At 42.5% G+C, this 14,203-nt stretch overlaps 1 pseudogene; it reads left to right on the plus strand.

The window, feature by feature from the left end:
• Window positions 1-7,671: 7,671 nt before the first annotated feature.
• LOC125516503 lies at window positions 7,672-13,032 on the plus strand (annotated as a pseudogene).
• The last annotated feature ends 1,171 nt before the right edge of the window (window positions 13,033-14,203 follow it).

The following is a 14,203-nucleotide window of genomic DNA, read 5'->3' on the forward strand; positions in this document are numbered from 1 at the left end:
AAGACTTGACCATTTGAACGCACAGCTGTGTTTAACGGTATCCATAGCAGATATCTTGGACGGACACAAAAATAGGTGAAACATTGTTGTGATTACATATGATTCGATATGGCTGGCTGAAACAATGTTCGGATGGCTCCAGCTAAATTAAGGCTAATTTAAGCAGTAGTCATCTTCTTCCAACTCTCCTTCTTTCGCGCTGGATATTGTACTTGTCGAGGACGATGCTCAGTGCCACAAATACATGGACTGTGTTGTGGTTGGATGTTATCATTTTGTAAGTTAGTTGTTATCTCATCGGTTTCACATGGATCTGCAAACACATAACCGTGCAAATTAATAAAATTTATTGCAAAACTTAAAGTTCAGCTGGCTTGGATGAACATATGTTGATGTGTTGTCAATGAGAGTGAACTTACATTATTGATAAAAAATGAATTATTATTCATATTAATGAGCGGCATCAAATGCATGGTGTAAATAGCACTATCATCCCTGAAAATTGAGAGCATTAATGTCTGTGATTAGAAGGTGAACAGTAGTTATGGGATGTGTAGTGGAACAAAAAGATGCATGGTTTAAATGAGGTAGAGCTACAGATAAAAGAAACTTACTCTCTGTCTGAGTTACATACACTCTGCACAGGTTTGACATGAAAGGAGGCCATGGTGTGAGGATAATTGTTGTAAGCAGAATGGTAAGCTCTCTTGAAGTTTTCGATGACAATGTCCGAGTGTTCCTTTATACCGTCGCAATTGATATAAGGACATAGAATTTTGAAGCGATGCATTGCAAGATTCACGATGATGAGGTAGATAAAATGTGGTTCCTTTCTCATAGGTATTAAGACCTAAAACAATTGATAGGGAATAATATCATTGTAACAAGAAAAACTTGTAGAATCAAAGACGAACACTGGGCAGATAGAGTGAGTAGGGTGAACTCACGATGTTACATTTGTTGGGCAGTCTGTACCCAATAGTTTTTTCCACAATCTGTTCCTTGAGTAGTTATGTGCTTGCTCCTAGAACTTTAAATTTATCCTGCAGAAAATTGTAGCTGTGTCACTCAGTGTGGTACTAGTAGTAACTGTGGTTTGTTATTATTATTTATGAGAAGGGAGAACTTATAGAAGCGTCCATGTACATTATATGCTTGTGCACAAATGCTGGCGTTGCGTAGAATTGTTCTTTCATCAGCAACGCTGAGTAAGCATCGACCACGAATGAGTGGATATATCCGTATACCTTCATTGACAAACCTAAAGTTCGATGATCGGCCCAACGTCGATCGACAGAGAATATCCTCTTGCTGTAAAAAACAAATGAATTTTAAATCGTAAGATTTTCTTTTTAAAGATAAGATGAAACGATTAGCATTATTAAACGAAGGGACCAAAACTTTACTGTAACAGGAACAATGAATTCATTACCTTTCATTTTTCTTGACACCTGGCGTATTGTCGACGATTGTTTCATACACTTCTTTCTCCTCGTTTGTGGAATCTCTTATTTCCAAAAGTTGGCAGTGATCTTGATGGCCATTCCCTTGGTCAGTGAATCGAGTCTGTTCTAGCTCAGAATGATGTTGGTGAGGCTGGAAGACATGACCACCGGAGTTCAATTAACCATTACTAATTTGCAGACGACCCTCATTATAATTATTGTTTCTTTGTAACATTAGGCGTTGTGGTTGGTGCTGCATGCGCTGTTCTAATGTTCTGACTGTTGGATTACCGGTTGAGCTTGAAGGAATATCTGTTGGAAAATGCTGGAGAGTATGGCCGGAATACTGCATGCTGTTGAACTGTTGTTGCAAGGCACTGTAAGTTTGCCCATTAGACCCGCCTCTGTGTGGTTGCTGATTGTTCTGCTCTTGAGGTTGGCGTTGTTGGCACCGTCTAGTGCTGTTATTCTGAGCATCATTGTGTTGGGGGTAGTGGGCATCACGGACAGTGGGTTGTTGCTGGTACTGCTTGTGACTTTGGTTGTTCCACGCATATGGTGAGCGCTGGCTTTTGTTTGAACCGTCGTTATTCTGAGCACCAGGATGTCGGTAGAAGTGGTTTTTGATACTAGGAGTTGGTTGGTTGTAGTGTTGGGACAAGGGAGTTGCTGGTAAACTTTGGGACAAGACAGTTTGAGTTAAACCTGTAGAGTATGACGTATCAAAGGCCTGTGTGGGGTGGCTACCGCCTGACATTGATCCTGATCTGCTGGGTATAGGTGGCTCTGGATAGTTAGAAAGGGAAGATCTAGCTGACGAGCTTGAATTATTGGCCAAGTGTGAGACAGTATCAGGTTGGCATTGTTGTGATGCTACTTGGTTATGAAAGGGTTGTTTCTTTTCTTGTTCAATGACTCTGTCAAGTTGTTCATAGATAGATGGGTCAGACCATATTTGATCATCATCAATGAATCCACAATTAAGGAGGCTTCTGTGGTTGTCAGCTTGTAGAGACTGGTTGTTTGCAGTTTCTGTTGAATTATGTGGAGGCTCCAGTATCCTAACTCTTTTAATAGGAGGCGATGTACTCTTGTTACCTGGATCTTCTGACTGCTTTAAGGACCTCTTGTGAGGTGCCATTTGTGGTTCCGGTTCTGGCGGATGTGCGCTTGTGGTAATAGAGACGCTGTCTGTGGGATCAATAGGTGGTTGCTTCGTACACTGTTCATGTTCTTCTGCAATGTTATTGTCTTCTGCATTGACAGATGGTGCAGCAACCAATGGAGCATCACTAGTGGATGGAATTGCTTTTCCCGTGTCCAGTACTGAGCCAGAACCGCTGGCAGAATCACTGGGGACTTCTACTGTAGGAGGAAGGGAGGAAGTAGCTCTCGTGCGTTCTGTTTCAGCAATGTTCTTCTCGTCACTCAAAGTTGAAACAAGATGGACCTTATCTTCCTGTAGCGAAGAAGAACATTGTCCAGTGACATTGTTTGATTTTTGTACAGGCTGGGATACAGTGAGGCTTTTTGTGTTGGTTGAAGAGTTGTTGTGAGCGCTGTCAGAACCGCTGGACCGTGCAGTAGTTGGTGACGTTTTCCCAACATGATAAACAGGTGCTCCAAGTGTATCTGTTGGGATTGGATCAGTCAGTAATTGTTTGTCAACCACAGAGTGCGAGACTGATGTTTCTGTTGCAGTAGGTTTTGCTGTTTCCTCCAGGAGTTTTTTCAGTGGGTTTGTTAGAGAGTTGTGGTCTGCGGATCCTCCAGCAGATTTTTGGGTTTCAATCGGTACAGAACACTCAGATGAATTTTCACCTGTCATTATAATTGCCCCGCTCTTGAGCATCTCGGTTGTTGACATGAAGGGGTCATGGACCGGCAAGCCATCAAGGCAGTTGTGCAGATGGTTATGAACTTTATCCAGATGAATCTTGGCTTGTTCATCAATGTCCTCTTTGTTGTGGTAGATCCTGTTCACTTCCAGTAGCAACTTAATCTGGGTTGATGATTTTAGGTGTGAAGATAGACGAATTTGGGACTGCTCTTTTTCGTACGGATTCTGGGATTCTGGGTCAGGGGTATCGCAGCAACCCTTTAAATTTTCCAGGGAGTATGATGTGGCGTGAAGGACACTGGTTGAGGCACTGCTGGAAGAACTTTGACTGCTTGTCGTGCTAGAACTTGGAAGCGTAGAATATGTTGAAGGGAGCGATGAAAAAGTTTCTTTTTCATTTGAGTTGTCCTGTTGCAAGTTACAATAAATGCCCTGGTCTCTGGTCTTGGTTTATTTTGCACTAAGATCCCTACCAAGTGAAAGGAGCTTCTCCAATTTCTGCTCGAGAACTGGTTGAAACCGTGAGAAAAGTTCTGTGTACATTTCATTGATAACTTTGGCAATTTTCATCTTGGCCTGGAATTGAAAGAAAAACCATCAGATATTATTAACACCAAGAATGAAAAGAAGTTATTAATACCGAAAATGAAAAATATCTTGTGAACTACTGTACGTTGTGTCAATAATTGCAGAAAGGCATGGAATAATGTGCGCAGAAGGACACATGGTGTGCTGCGGGAAGCGCGGCTAACAAAGTCCATGAATCATGGTGAACACATTCTTTGAAAGAGCGCAGTCGACCTACCTTACGAAGCATGGTTGATCTCCCGTCTTAGGGAAGCAGTGTTACAATTAACACGAAGGCATAGCTGACGTACTATAGGAAGCACTTCTTTGTTTAACACAAAGGCATAGTTAACGTACTATAGGAAGCACTTGTAGTTTTAACACAAAAAGCACGGATGACGTACTATAGGGAGCACTTCTATATTTAATACAAAGGCACAGTTAATGTTCTATAGGAAGTACCTGTATTTTTAACAGAAAAGCACAGGTAACGTACTATAGGGAACACTTCTATATTTAACGCAAAGGCACATCTAACGTATTATAGGAAGCACTTCTAGTTTTAACACAAAATTACAGCTAACGTACTATAGGAAGCACTGTTAGTTTTAACGCAAAAGCACGGGTAACGTATTATATGAAAGCACTTCTTGTTTTAACACAAAACCACAGCTAACGTACTATACGAAGCACTGTTAGTTTTAACGCAAAGGCACGGCTAACGTATTATAGGAAACACTTCTAGTTTTAACACCAAAACACAGCTAACGTACTATATGAGGCACTTGTATATCTAACACAAATGCGTAGTTAACATAGTATAGAAAGCACTTTTATATTTAACACAAAAGCACGGCTAACGTATTATAGGAAGCAGTTCTGGTTTTAACACAAAAGCACAGATAAGTCCTATGGGAAGCACTTGTGGTTTTAACACAAAGGCACAGATAACGTCCTATAGGAACCACTTTTATATTTAACACAAAAGTACAGCTAACGTAGTATAGCACTTCTATATTTAACACAAAAGTGCAGCTAACGTCCTATAGGAAGCACTTCTGGTTTTAACACAAATGCGCAGTTAATGTAGTATAGGAAGCGCTTTTATATTTAACACAAAAAGCACAGCTAACGTACTATAGGAAGCACTTATGTTTTTAACACAAAAGCACAACTAACGTATTAAAGGAAGCACTTCTATATTTAACACAAAAGTACGGCTAACGTCCTATAGGAAGCACTTCTGGTTTTAACATAAAGGCACAGCTAAGGTACTATAGGAAGCACTTTTATATTTAACACAAAAGCACAACTAACGTACTATAGGAAGCACTTCTGTTTTTAACACAGAAGCACAGCTAACGTCCTATAGGAAGCACTTCTGGTTTTAACACAAAAGCACAGCTAACGTAGTATATGAAACTTTCTGGATGAACACAATAGGACATGTATCTGTTTCGTAAAAACTTAGGGAACATCATTTCAAACATAAAATCATGTGCAGAAGCTGGAAATCACTTACGGAATAAAGTTTTTCTTGAGGCACAAATTCTTCTATGTATGCTTCTAGTCTGGGACTCATTTGGAAAAATGGCGCCTGAAAGCCAGCGGTGGTTGGAAAGGTGTGCGTCTAATGTCTTTCAGCTGTCATGTGGAAGGAAAAAATTACAGTCAAGTCAAGTTAATATATGGCAGCTAAGTCATTATGTTGAGTCGAAAAGTTCACCAATGAAAATGATGAAAAGTTGACTCACCGTGTATTTCCCAAAAATTTCGTCCTCCGTTGACAGGCTGTCTATGTTAGCATAATTCTTAATGGCCTCTGTGTCCCACATGACAAGTCTTGCAGGAGTGTCAGGTTGCAGCTCCATAATCTTCGTATCCAGGTATTCAAAATACGTTATCTGCAAGTGAGGAAGTGGTAAAATTTAATCATGTTCTTGTAGCTTCTTGTGGGTATAAAGAAGTGTACAAGTTAGTGAACAAACCACTGGTATCAGGAGGCAGCCACACAGGGCGCCTGCGAATCCTTTGTTCTTGAAGGTCTGGAGTGATGTCACCAGTTTCTCTCTGACAGCATTGGACCAATCATATGATGGTATGTTACTTGCTGGTCCTTCTAGAGCGGCTAAATAGTCGGGGCTAATGCAATCATATGTCGTTGGGCATAGAAATACCGCTGTTGCAAACATCACGAAAACTTGTTGAAACACTTCTCCTGTCAGCTCTGGGGTTATGAGATCAGTTAACTCTCTGATGTTTGGAGCATGCCCAGCACACCGAGTTTCAGACTTAACCTGACATCTGAAAGCTTCTGAGCATTTTCTAGGGATAATGTGCCCGCCCAGTGGAATTCCTAAGATCCGGTGCACAGTGTACGAGTTGATAAGGAATCTGTATCCACTAGGCAGTATGAAACACCTGAAAGGGCAATCAAAATAGCGGACAAGCCAGCGAACGAAACACCTTGGAAGCTCGCGACAGCACAGATCTAGTAGGTACCCAAAACCAATATCTCTGACTAGTTGTTTTTGTGGTTCTGTTAGCTTTTCACAGACAGAAATGAATTTCTGGAAGCTAAGTTTTGTGCTGAATTCTTCTTCGTATTCACCCATTGCAGCAGCTCTACGGACAGAGATAAGAAATGACTTTTAGCAAATTTATTGTTGAACCACATGCTTTTTCTGGCAGAAGCTTACATATAAACGCCGAGTCGGCAAAACAGAGATAAATATTTAAGTTGTGATTAAAAATGCAGATAGAAATGAGAGGCATTGATTTCCAAAGAAATTTCAACGACACACGCGAGATGCATGATAAAAACACCTACTTCGAGGCAGCAAGCTGCTTCTTTGTCCTGTACTCCTCAAAAGCTTTTTGTGCGCTGCATGTTTTAACTCGATCCTTAGTCTCTCTGTCTCTAGTTGGTCATGAACCATGAAATCTTGGGTGACAATCTCCGTGCCATCGACAAACTGAGCCTGAGTCTCCGACAGCTGTGGGGTGGAATCCATCTCATCGAACTCTACATAAGAGGTCATGAGACATCATCGTTATCAGGTCAGCTATGTACGACAGTTGTTAGCAGTCCATGTGAGACTATCATCAACAGACTGGTTAGCTAAGACGGGTTCTAACTCTGAGTTAGTAACTGCTTTGCAAAAATGGACGTAAATCCTTTGGATCTCTGCTATAGATTGCGGATCTATACAAATAATTTGACCTGTCTCTAGTTGGTTAGCTAAGACGAGTGCTTAAGTTTTGCATGGCTGGAGATATAACTCAAGTTAGCAAAACCACGGCACAAGCATGCAGTTTGCATGGTTAAAGTGAGGTTAGCTGAGTCCTAATTTTAAATCCGTAACCTCTCTGCTGTTAAGACGGCGCAACAGTTTGAGCACGGACCAGCTGAAGATAATTGGATGCGGAACCGATATTCAAATCACGCCCCACCTGTTGTGTTGCGCACATGCGGTGTGTACGCAGCCCGCAGAATTGCTAGCACCGGTAATTTTTTTTGTTCAAACGTTGAATCGGTGGCATAATCATGGTGAGAATGCAATGGATTACCTGAACAGGATATCCAAGGCGAGTGAGATGAAGGAGACCGATAATTTTTCAGTGACGAGCGAAATCTGCGGAGGGATCAGGATTGGCTTTCCTTTGGAGAGCTCGCCTGTCGCCACCGATGCTAGATGGAGAGAGATCTGGAACTCATCTGCAGACGACCCCTAAGTTAGTCAAATACTTGAAGGAACTATTTGAGAGCCCACATGTCAGTATGAGCTTGAAGTCCACCTACACATTTTCACACCTCAGATGGAGGTACTCCTTGTAGGACTCATATAAGGCCGACCCCACAAGTTAGTGAGAGACTTAGAGGAATTAGTAACTGAGATCCCACTTGTCAGTGTTGTGGACGGTCAAGTGAAGTCGACCTACCACATCTCGTCACGCCCAAAAAACATGCCCATCTCTCATGCATCGCAAAACTCACCCCACCTATCAGGTTATTCTTCTCCTGCACGCAAAAAAATGAAGTAGCCTCTCTCTTTCTTTCTCTCTCTCTCCCTCTCTCTTTCTCTTTTATCTCTCTTCGAGATTCAAAATCATTGAAGGGGATCGCTGACAAGCTGCAGGGAAGCAGATCCCTCCACAATTTAGAAAGGTGTGACTTCCGAACAATCAGCGCATAAGATTCGGACATCAAAGGTTAGTAAAAAAATTTATCAATGCACCTTTTGCGTGGCGATTCCTGATACACGAGATTCAACTCATTGAGGAATTTGTTGTGGTCGGGATTCATAGAATAAAACTGTTTAGTTTTACACTATAGCTTTGATTTGAATTTGTTTTTTGTTTTGTATCCTCTCGTCCTTGTAATACGATGTTGTTACTTTTGTTAGGTTTCATGGTTATCTTTGTGTTAAGTGTTGCACAGGCAAATTAGCATGAGAGGATCTCACTTTGGTTGAGGTTGTAGTTTAATGAAAAATTAATATATGTATATATTTATATTTGTTAATTACATAGAACTAAAAATATATCTAAAAATATATCTCTGTTGATAACGACTTCGAAAAGTTTTAACACTGATACTGTAGGTTTATAACCTTTATATTTTTTACGTCTCTTTTTCGGGGCAGATGTTCAGGAGTGCGTCATCTGGTCAGGACAACAGGGACGGTCGGTCTTTGAACGACATCGGCAAGGATTATGGGAGGCAGGTAATAGTAAGGCAGTTGAACATTAGTGTTTGGTCTTTTATTCCTGGGACGTTTGCTGTCAAGGTGTCACCACTGAGAACACCAAATAGTAGATCATTAACAACAACAAAAATGATTTATATATCCTGGATGAATGCTGTAATATCTGTTTATCATGTGCATCTACTTTGCAGTTGAGTATCGAGAGGTGGAAGAAAAAAATTACTACAAAACGAGAAGAAGATCAAGGATGCAGATGCTGTCAAACACGCACATGCCATGCGGGCTGGAATAATTGGAGTCAAGAGTGAGATACAAGTTCTTGGCAAACGCCCCAACCAGGAGCATGGTGTGCAACAGACACCTGTCAAGAGGAGCATTCTAAGCAGCATAGACTCCTCTAAGCAGATTGTCCAGGTAACGACGAAAATTTCAAACGCTGGTTTTAACGTATGTGGAAGTTTTAGTCGCACGTGCCTCTAATTATTTTTTGGATTGAAGACACAGATGCCCACAAAGGCGTAGAGTGGGTGTTGTGACGGCCCAGCGTTTGTAGGCGGTCATAATGAAGAGGTGCAGGGTAACAGAATTTCCTTTGATGCAAGCAGAAGGATCATTGGCAACAAAAGCATTGGTGTTCAAGGATTCGGTACGGTTTGCACAAGCAAGAAGAGCCTAACGACAAAATCAAACATAGGAGCAATAAGCTCTACCATACAGCAGAATCAGAAAGCAATACAGGTGACAGCATATATGAACGTGCAACAACATTTAAAGCAAATGTATATTTTTTTGTGAGCAATTTTTTCTTTGTTTTCGTCTGGTATATTTAAATTGCAGTATCTTCCACACGCAGGTGTGCGAGGAAGGAAGCAAGTATCGCGGTAGTCCACGAATTGATGAAAACATAAGGCAAGGTCCTTTGAAAGGATCACCTGTGGCGTTCAACATGAGGGGTCCTTCCAAAGGATCTCCGATGTCATTCAAAATCGTTAGTGAAATCACCAATGCATGAAGGTTGTCGCCAAGATTTGCTGGACAAGAGATGCATGGGAAAACAAAGGTGATGTCAGAACTATGCTTTTTCAATTCAACACACAAACAGTTTTATGGGAGAACATGGTAATGTGGAAAACAGGAGGACGGCTGTCTGTCTTGTACGGCTGTATGTGCAGTTGTTATTTTATATAGGTTGTTGTTGTGCGTCTCCGGTTGTATGGTGTAAACAGAAGCACATATGTGCCTCTTTGTGTAGATGTGTGTGTAGCATGGTCACATTCGTCATGTGAACAGTGCCTTTGGTGTACTGCTTATACTCGGTGAAGAGGCACGGGTCTGGTTTTGGTATACCAGATGAGCCCTGATGAGTCATTTAAATCTTTTGTTTAGAAATAAAAAAAATGCATATGCTGCTCTGGATATCTAATTATGTTTCTTGCCATGTGTTCAGGATTTGGCGGAGGGGATAACAGATGAGGGGAAGAAATGTCATAGTTCTCCATCCATTTCGAAGGAAACGCAACGTTCACAGCAGCAAGTAGCGTACAGCGCCAGCACGGATTACATGGTAGAAGCAGCACAGTCCCTTGGTTGCTCGAGTGCCGGAGAAACAGGGAGCAGCATTGCACAATCCAACATTGGAGAGGCAGACTCATTTATAGATTTGGTCGTGGCATACAGAAACGATTCTGCTGGGCGTGACAAACAACGGAGCAGCAGCAGCTCCGCTGTAAGTGGACCTGTGGCTGGTGATGAGACTGATGTCGTCAGAAGTGAATGCGATCAGACGAACGAAGACACGGTAGATAGAATCATCATGGCGCCGCCGACCATTGTAGAGAAAGAAATGGATGACATGTTTAAAGATTTCATATACCCAACGATTCAGGAGGTCACCGAAGCGGTTGAACCAGAAGGTGGTATGGTATTCGGATCATTGGATGAGTGCTTTTTCTTTTTCTGCAGATATGCTAGAAAGGTTGGGTTTGCTGCCAAGCGATCAACGAGCAGAAGATCGACATATGATCAACAGCTTGACAAGCAGGTTTTTCAGTGCACCAAGGAAGGGCAGAATAAAACAACTGAGAGACATGTTAAGGAGAGAAGGAGCAACTGCTTGATCCAGACAAGCTGCCCTGTCCAAATAACAGCCAAGAGGGATACAGATAGGAGGAAATGGTATCTGAAGAATGTGCGTCTAGAGCACAACCACGAGCTTCACCCATCTGATTGGATGCTGAAGTTCATGAGATGCTATAAGAAGATGACACCTCAGGAGAAATTCTTTATACAAGTGCTGCAGAAGGCGAGGTTAGAACCAAGGAAGGTTATGCAGATTTTTGCTGCCATGGGGAAATCGAGGCGAGAAATTATGTTCGACACGATTGACATAAGCAACATTGCATGCCGGGACAGGGCTGGAGAGCGCGGCACTGATATCGCAGACACCATGAAACTGTTTGCTGATATGCAGAGGTGGAGGCTGGGATTCCACCATGTGGAAGAGACAGAGAACAATGTAGTGCGCAGCCTGTTCTGGACAGACTCCTTGTGTAAGATGAATTATGATCTATATGGAGAGTTCGTGTCTTTTGACACCACATTCTCTACGAATATATATGGCTTGCCATTTGCACCAATTATAGGTGTCAACAACCACGGGTCGACCGTCCTATTTGGAGTAGGCCTTTTGAAGGATGAGAAAATAGGGTCATTCAAGTGGCTCCTAAGCACGTTTGTCGAGGCAATGGGAGGTAAAGAGCTGAAATACATAATTACAGACCAGGACCAGGCAATGAAGACTGCAATAAAGGAAGCTCTTTTGAGGACGAGGCACAGGTTCTGCTGGTGGCATATTAGGAAGAACCTGAAGGAAAATAATGCAGCAGTGTTTGCGCAGCACCCAGGGATGTCGGATGATATATTTCGAATCGTCAAAAACTCACTAGATCAAGACGAGTTTGAGCGTGCCTAGAAAGCAGCAATTTCTCTGCACAAGGCAGAAGGCAACAAACATCTGAACAGGCTATGGGAACTCCAAAATTTTTGAGTGCCGGCCTACTTCAAGGACTGTTTCTATCCTTTCTCGTCAACAACCACTCGCAGTGAGAGTACGAATTCGATGTGGAAGAATTACGTCGACCACAAGGACACTATAAAAAGGTTTGTTGTTGTGTATCACACGATTCAGCAAAATTGCCTCGCCACGCTTGACAAGAAAAGATACCAAACAGAAGAGAAGGCGCCATCACTAGAGATGGGTTTTCCGATTGAAAGACAAGCAAGTCAAGTATACATGAATGAAATTTTCAGGAAATTCCAGCTGGAGCTACGGAACCGGACTTACTTCAAGTGCTCTGATCTGGCAAAGGGGAGGCAGTATTTTTTAGAAAAGATTATTGATCCTGGAGATAAAGTGTGGAGACCTTATCCCAGCGAGGAATTTGACAGGTCTGAGTTCAGGGTAGATGTAGATGAGCAAAAAGAAATATACAGTTGCAGCTGCAAGAAAATGAGTAGGGATGGCATTCAGTGCTACCATGTCCTTAAGGTGATGGACCAAACAGGCATGATCGATCAACTTCCAAAATCCTTTGTCATCCCCAGATGGACCAGGAATCTATCAGAGAGTGTGAAAGTTTTGTCTACTAGTCAAGGTGATAGCATCACCATACAAGATGATGAAACTATGAGATTCGGCCTCGCTTACACTGAGTTGTCGGATATCTATTCAAATGCATGCAGAAAAGAGAAGGCATACCGTGTGATGCGTGAGTGTACGGTAGATATGAAAATAAAAGTCATGGTGGCACTTGCCGAGGAACCAGACACAGGCATTCTTGTCCAAACTCTCAAGAACCCTCCCATGAGTGGCTCAAAGGGTACGAAAAAAGGAGATCAAATCAAAGCTGGTTCTGAGAAGAAAGGAAAAGGCTACAAAGCCGCAACCAAGTGCGGCCGTTGTCGGGAAAAGGGTCACAGGAAAACAAACTGTCCGGATAACCCAGAAGTGCAGGAGAGGATGAGGATTGAAGAGGAAAAGGGGAAATCGCAGCAGGAGAAGAGGGCAAGGTCAATGAAAATGGCCGATAACACCGACAACACCATCGAGGACATCAAACGGCTCAGGACAATGCACTCCAAGCCCAGGAGGAAGACGTCAAATGCCAGCAATTCCAACGACCGCACTGACAGCAGGGAGCATTTACCAAAGTCTTGCATCTACGCCAGAATCAAACATCACACAAGCCAGGCACACAGAATGCGTGCAGGGAAGCCCGGGACAAGGCACGGAATCTGCACAGTCCATTTTCAGAAAGGAAAGGTCTGAGTGGAGACTTTTTGGTACCGGAGAACAGTATGAATAGAAAAATTAAAAGGTAATAATGCAGCTTAAACAGGACGTGAGCAAAAAATAATGATGACCGCAATATTTCGCTTTGTTTTTATGTATGAATATTAATTTTACAGGTAAATAGGTTGAATAGCTACGCAGAAGGGTGGGTTTGCACAAGGGTCGAGAAGGAAGAATGGATTGTTGAACATTCAAAAACAAGGCCGCACGTGGAGCGATGAAATAGCAAGAAATTGGTGGGGATTGTTTATTTTCTTGTGATGTGGTTATAAGAACGGGTTGTAAGTTAATTTGCTGCAGTTATAGAAACAAAACCAATTTAAATAAGAACGCCTTTTGCTTCTTTATGTATTTTTACTCGGCGAACGAAAATATTAGAGGCACAGGTTTCCTTGTTATTTTCCGCAGCCGCGTCGGTTTCTGAACGTGGATGTTGTAAGCATACAAGCATGCTTCTCTACTGCGTGACAGAGAGATAAAATTAACCTGAGGGCACAGGCAGCCACGGCCATGCCACCGGTGAGTGTTCAACCGTGACTCTCACGGTTGCATGGTCATGCCCGCCGTTATGGAACGAAAACGTTTTTAAGCACAGAATCTCGGTCGTGCTTCTGGGGCTGCATAACCGTGGCTTTCGTGGTAACTGTGCCTCGCCTATTCTAACTCATGTTCTTTCTGTTATGAATGCATGACTGTAAGTAGTTCAAATAACCGTGCTTGCGATGCATGTCCAACCATGCCTCATGTGCCTTCACGTGGTGCTTCTGTGATGCAAAGATTTCAAACACAACGGGTCACGGTTGTGGTTGCGTTTCTATTTTACAAATGGATATAGTGCCTGGCAGTAGGTTCATGGCGTTTGCTGTTGCTAGTAAGGCACGTGGAATCATGGACGTGCCTGTGTGTGGCATGTAGAACAGTGCTTTACAATGCCAAAGGCAGGACCGTGTGTCTCGTTCTTGAAAAGTCGTGGTTCTGTCATCACTTCATTCACTTGGTTTTGTTCGCGTTTTAGCAGAATCATCTGCAAAGCAGAGGCACGCCCTTGAATCTTCTAGTGACTTAATTGTAACACGCACGTTGGGTTTCTGCAATTAACGCACGAATGTGACTCCACGTAAAACACAAGCATGCCTCCCTGAGGAGCTTTACCTTGCCAGTCCTGGTTATAGATCAACGGATGCATTTGGAGCACAAAGAGACACGAAGGTGACCTCTTACTTGAAACACTGACACACTTGACGGTTCGTGCATTTGAGTTAAAATCTTACAAAGAAAACAATTGTAACAC

This window comes from Triticum urartu, chromosome 6, assembly GCF_003073215.2.
Source record: "Triticum urartu cultivar G1812 chromosome 6, Tu2.1, whole genome shotgun sequence".
NCBI classification, from domain to species: Eukaryota; Viridiplantae; Streptophyta; class Magnoliopsida; order Poales; family Poaceae; genus Triticum; species Triticum urartu.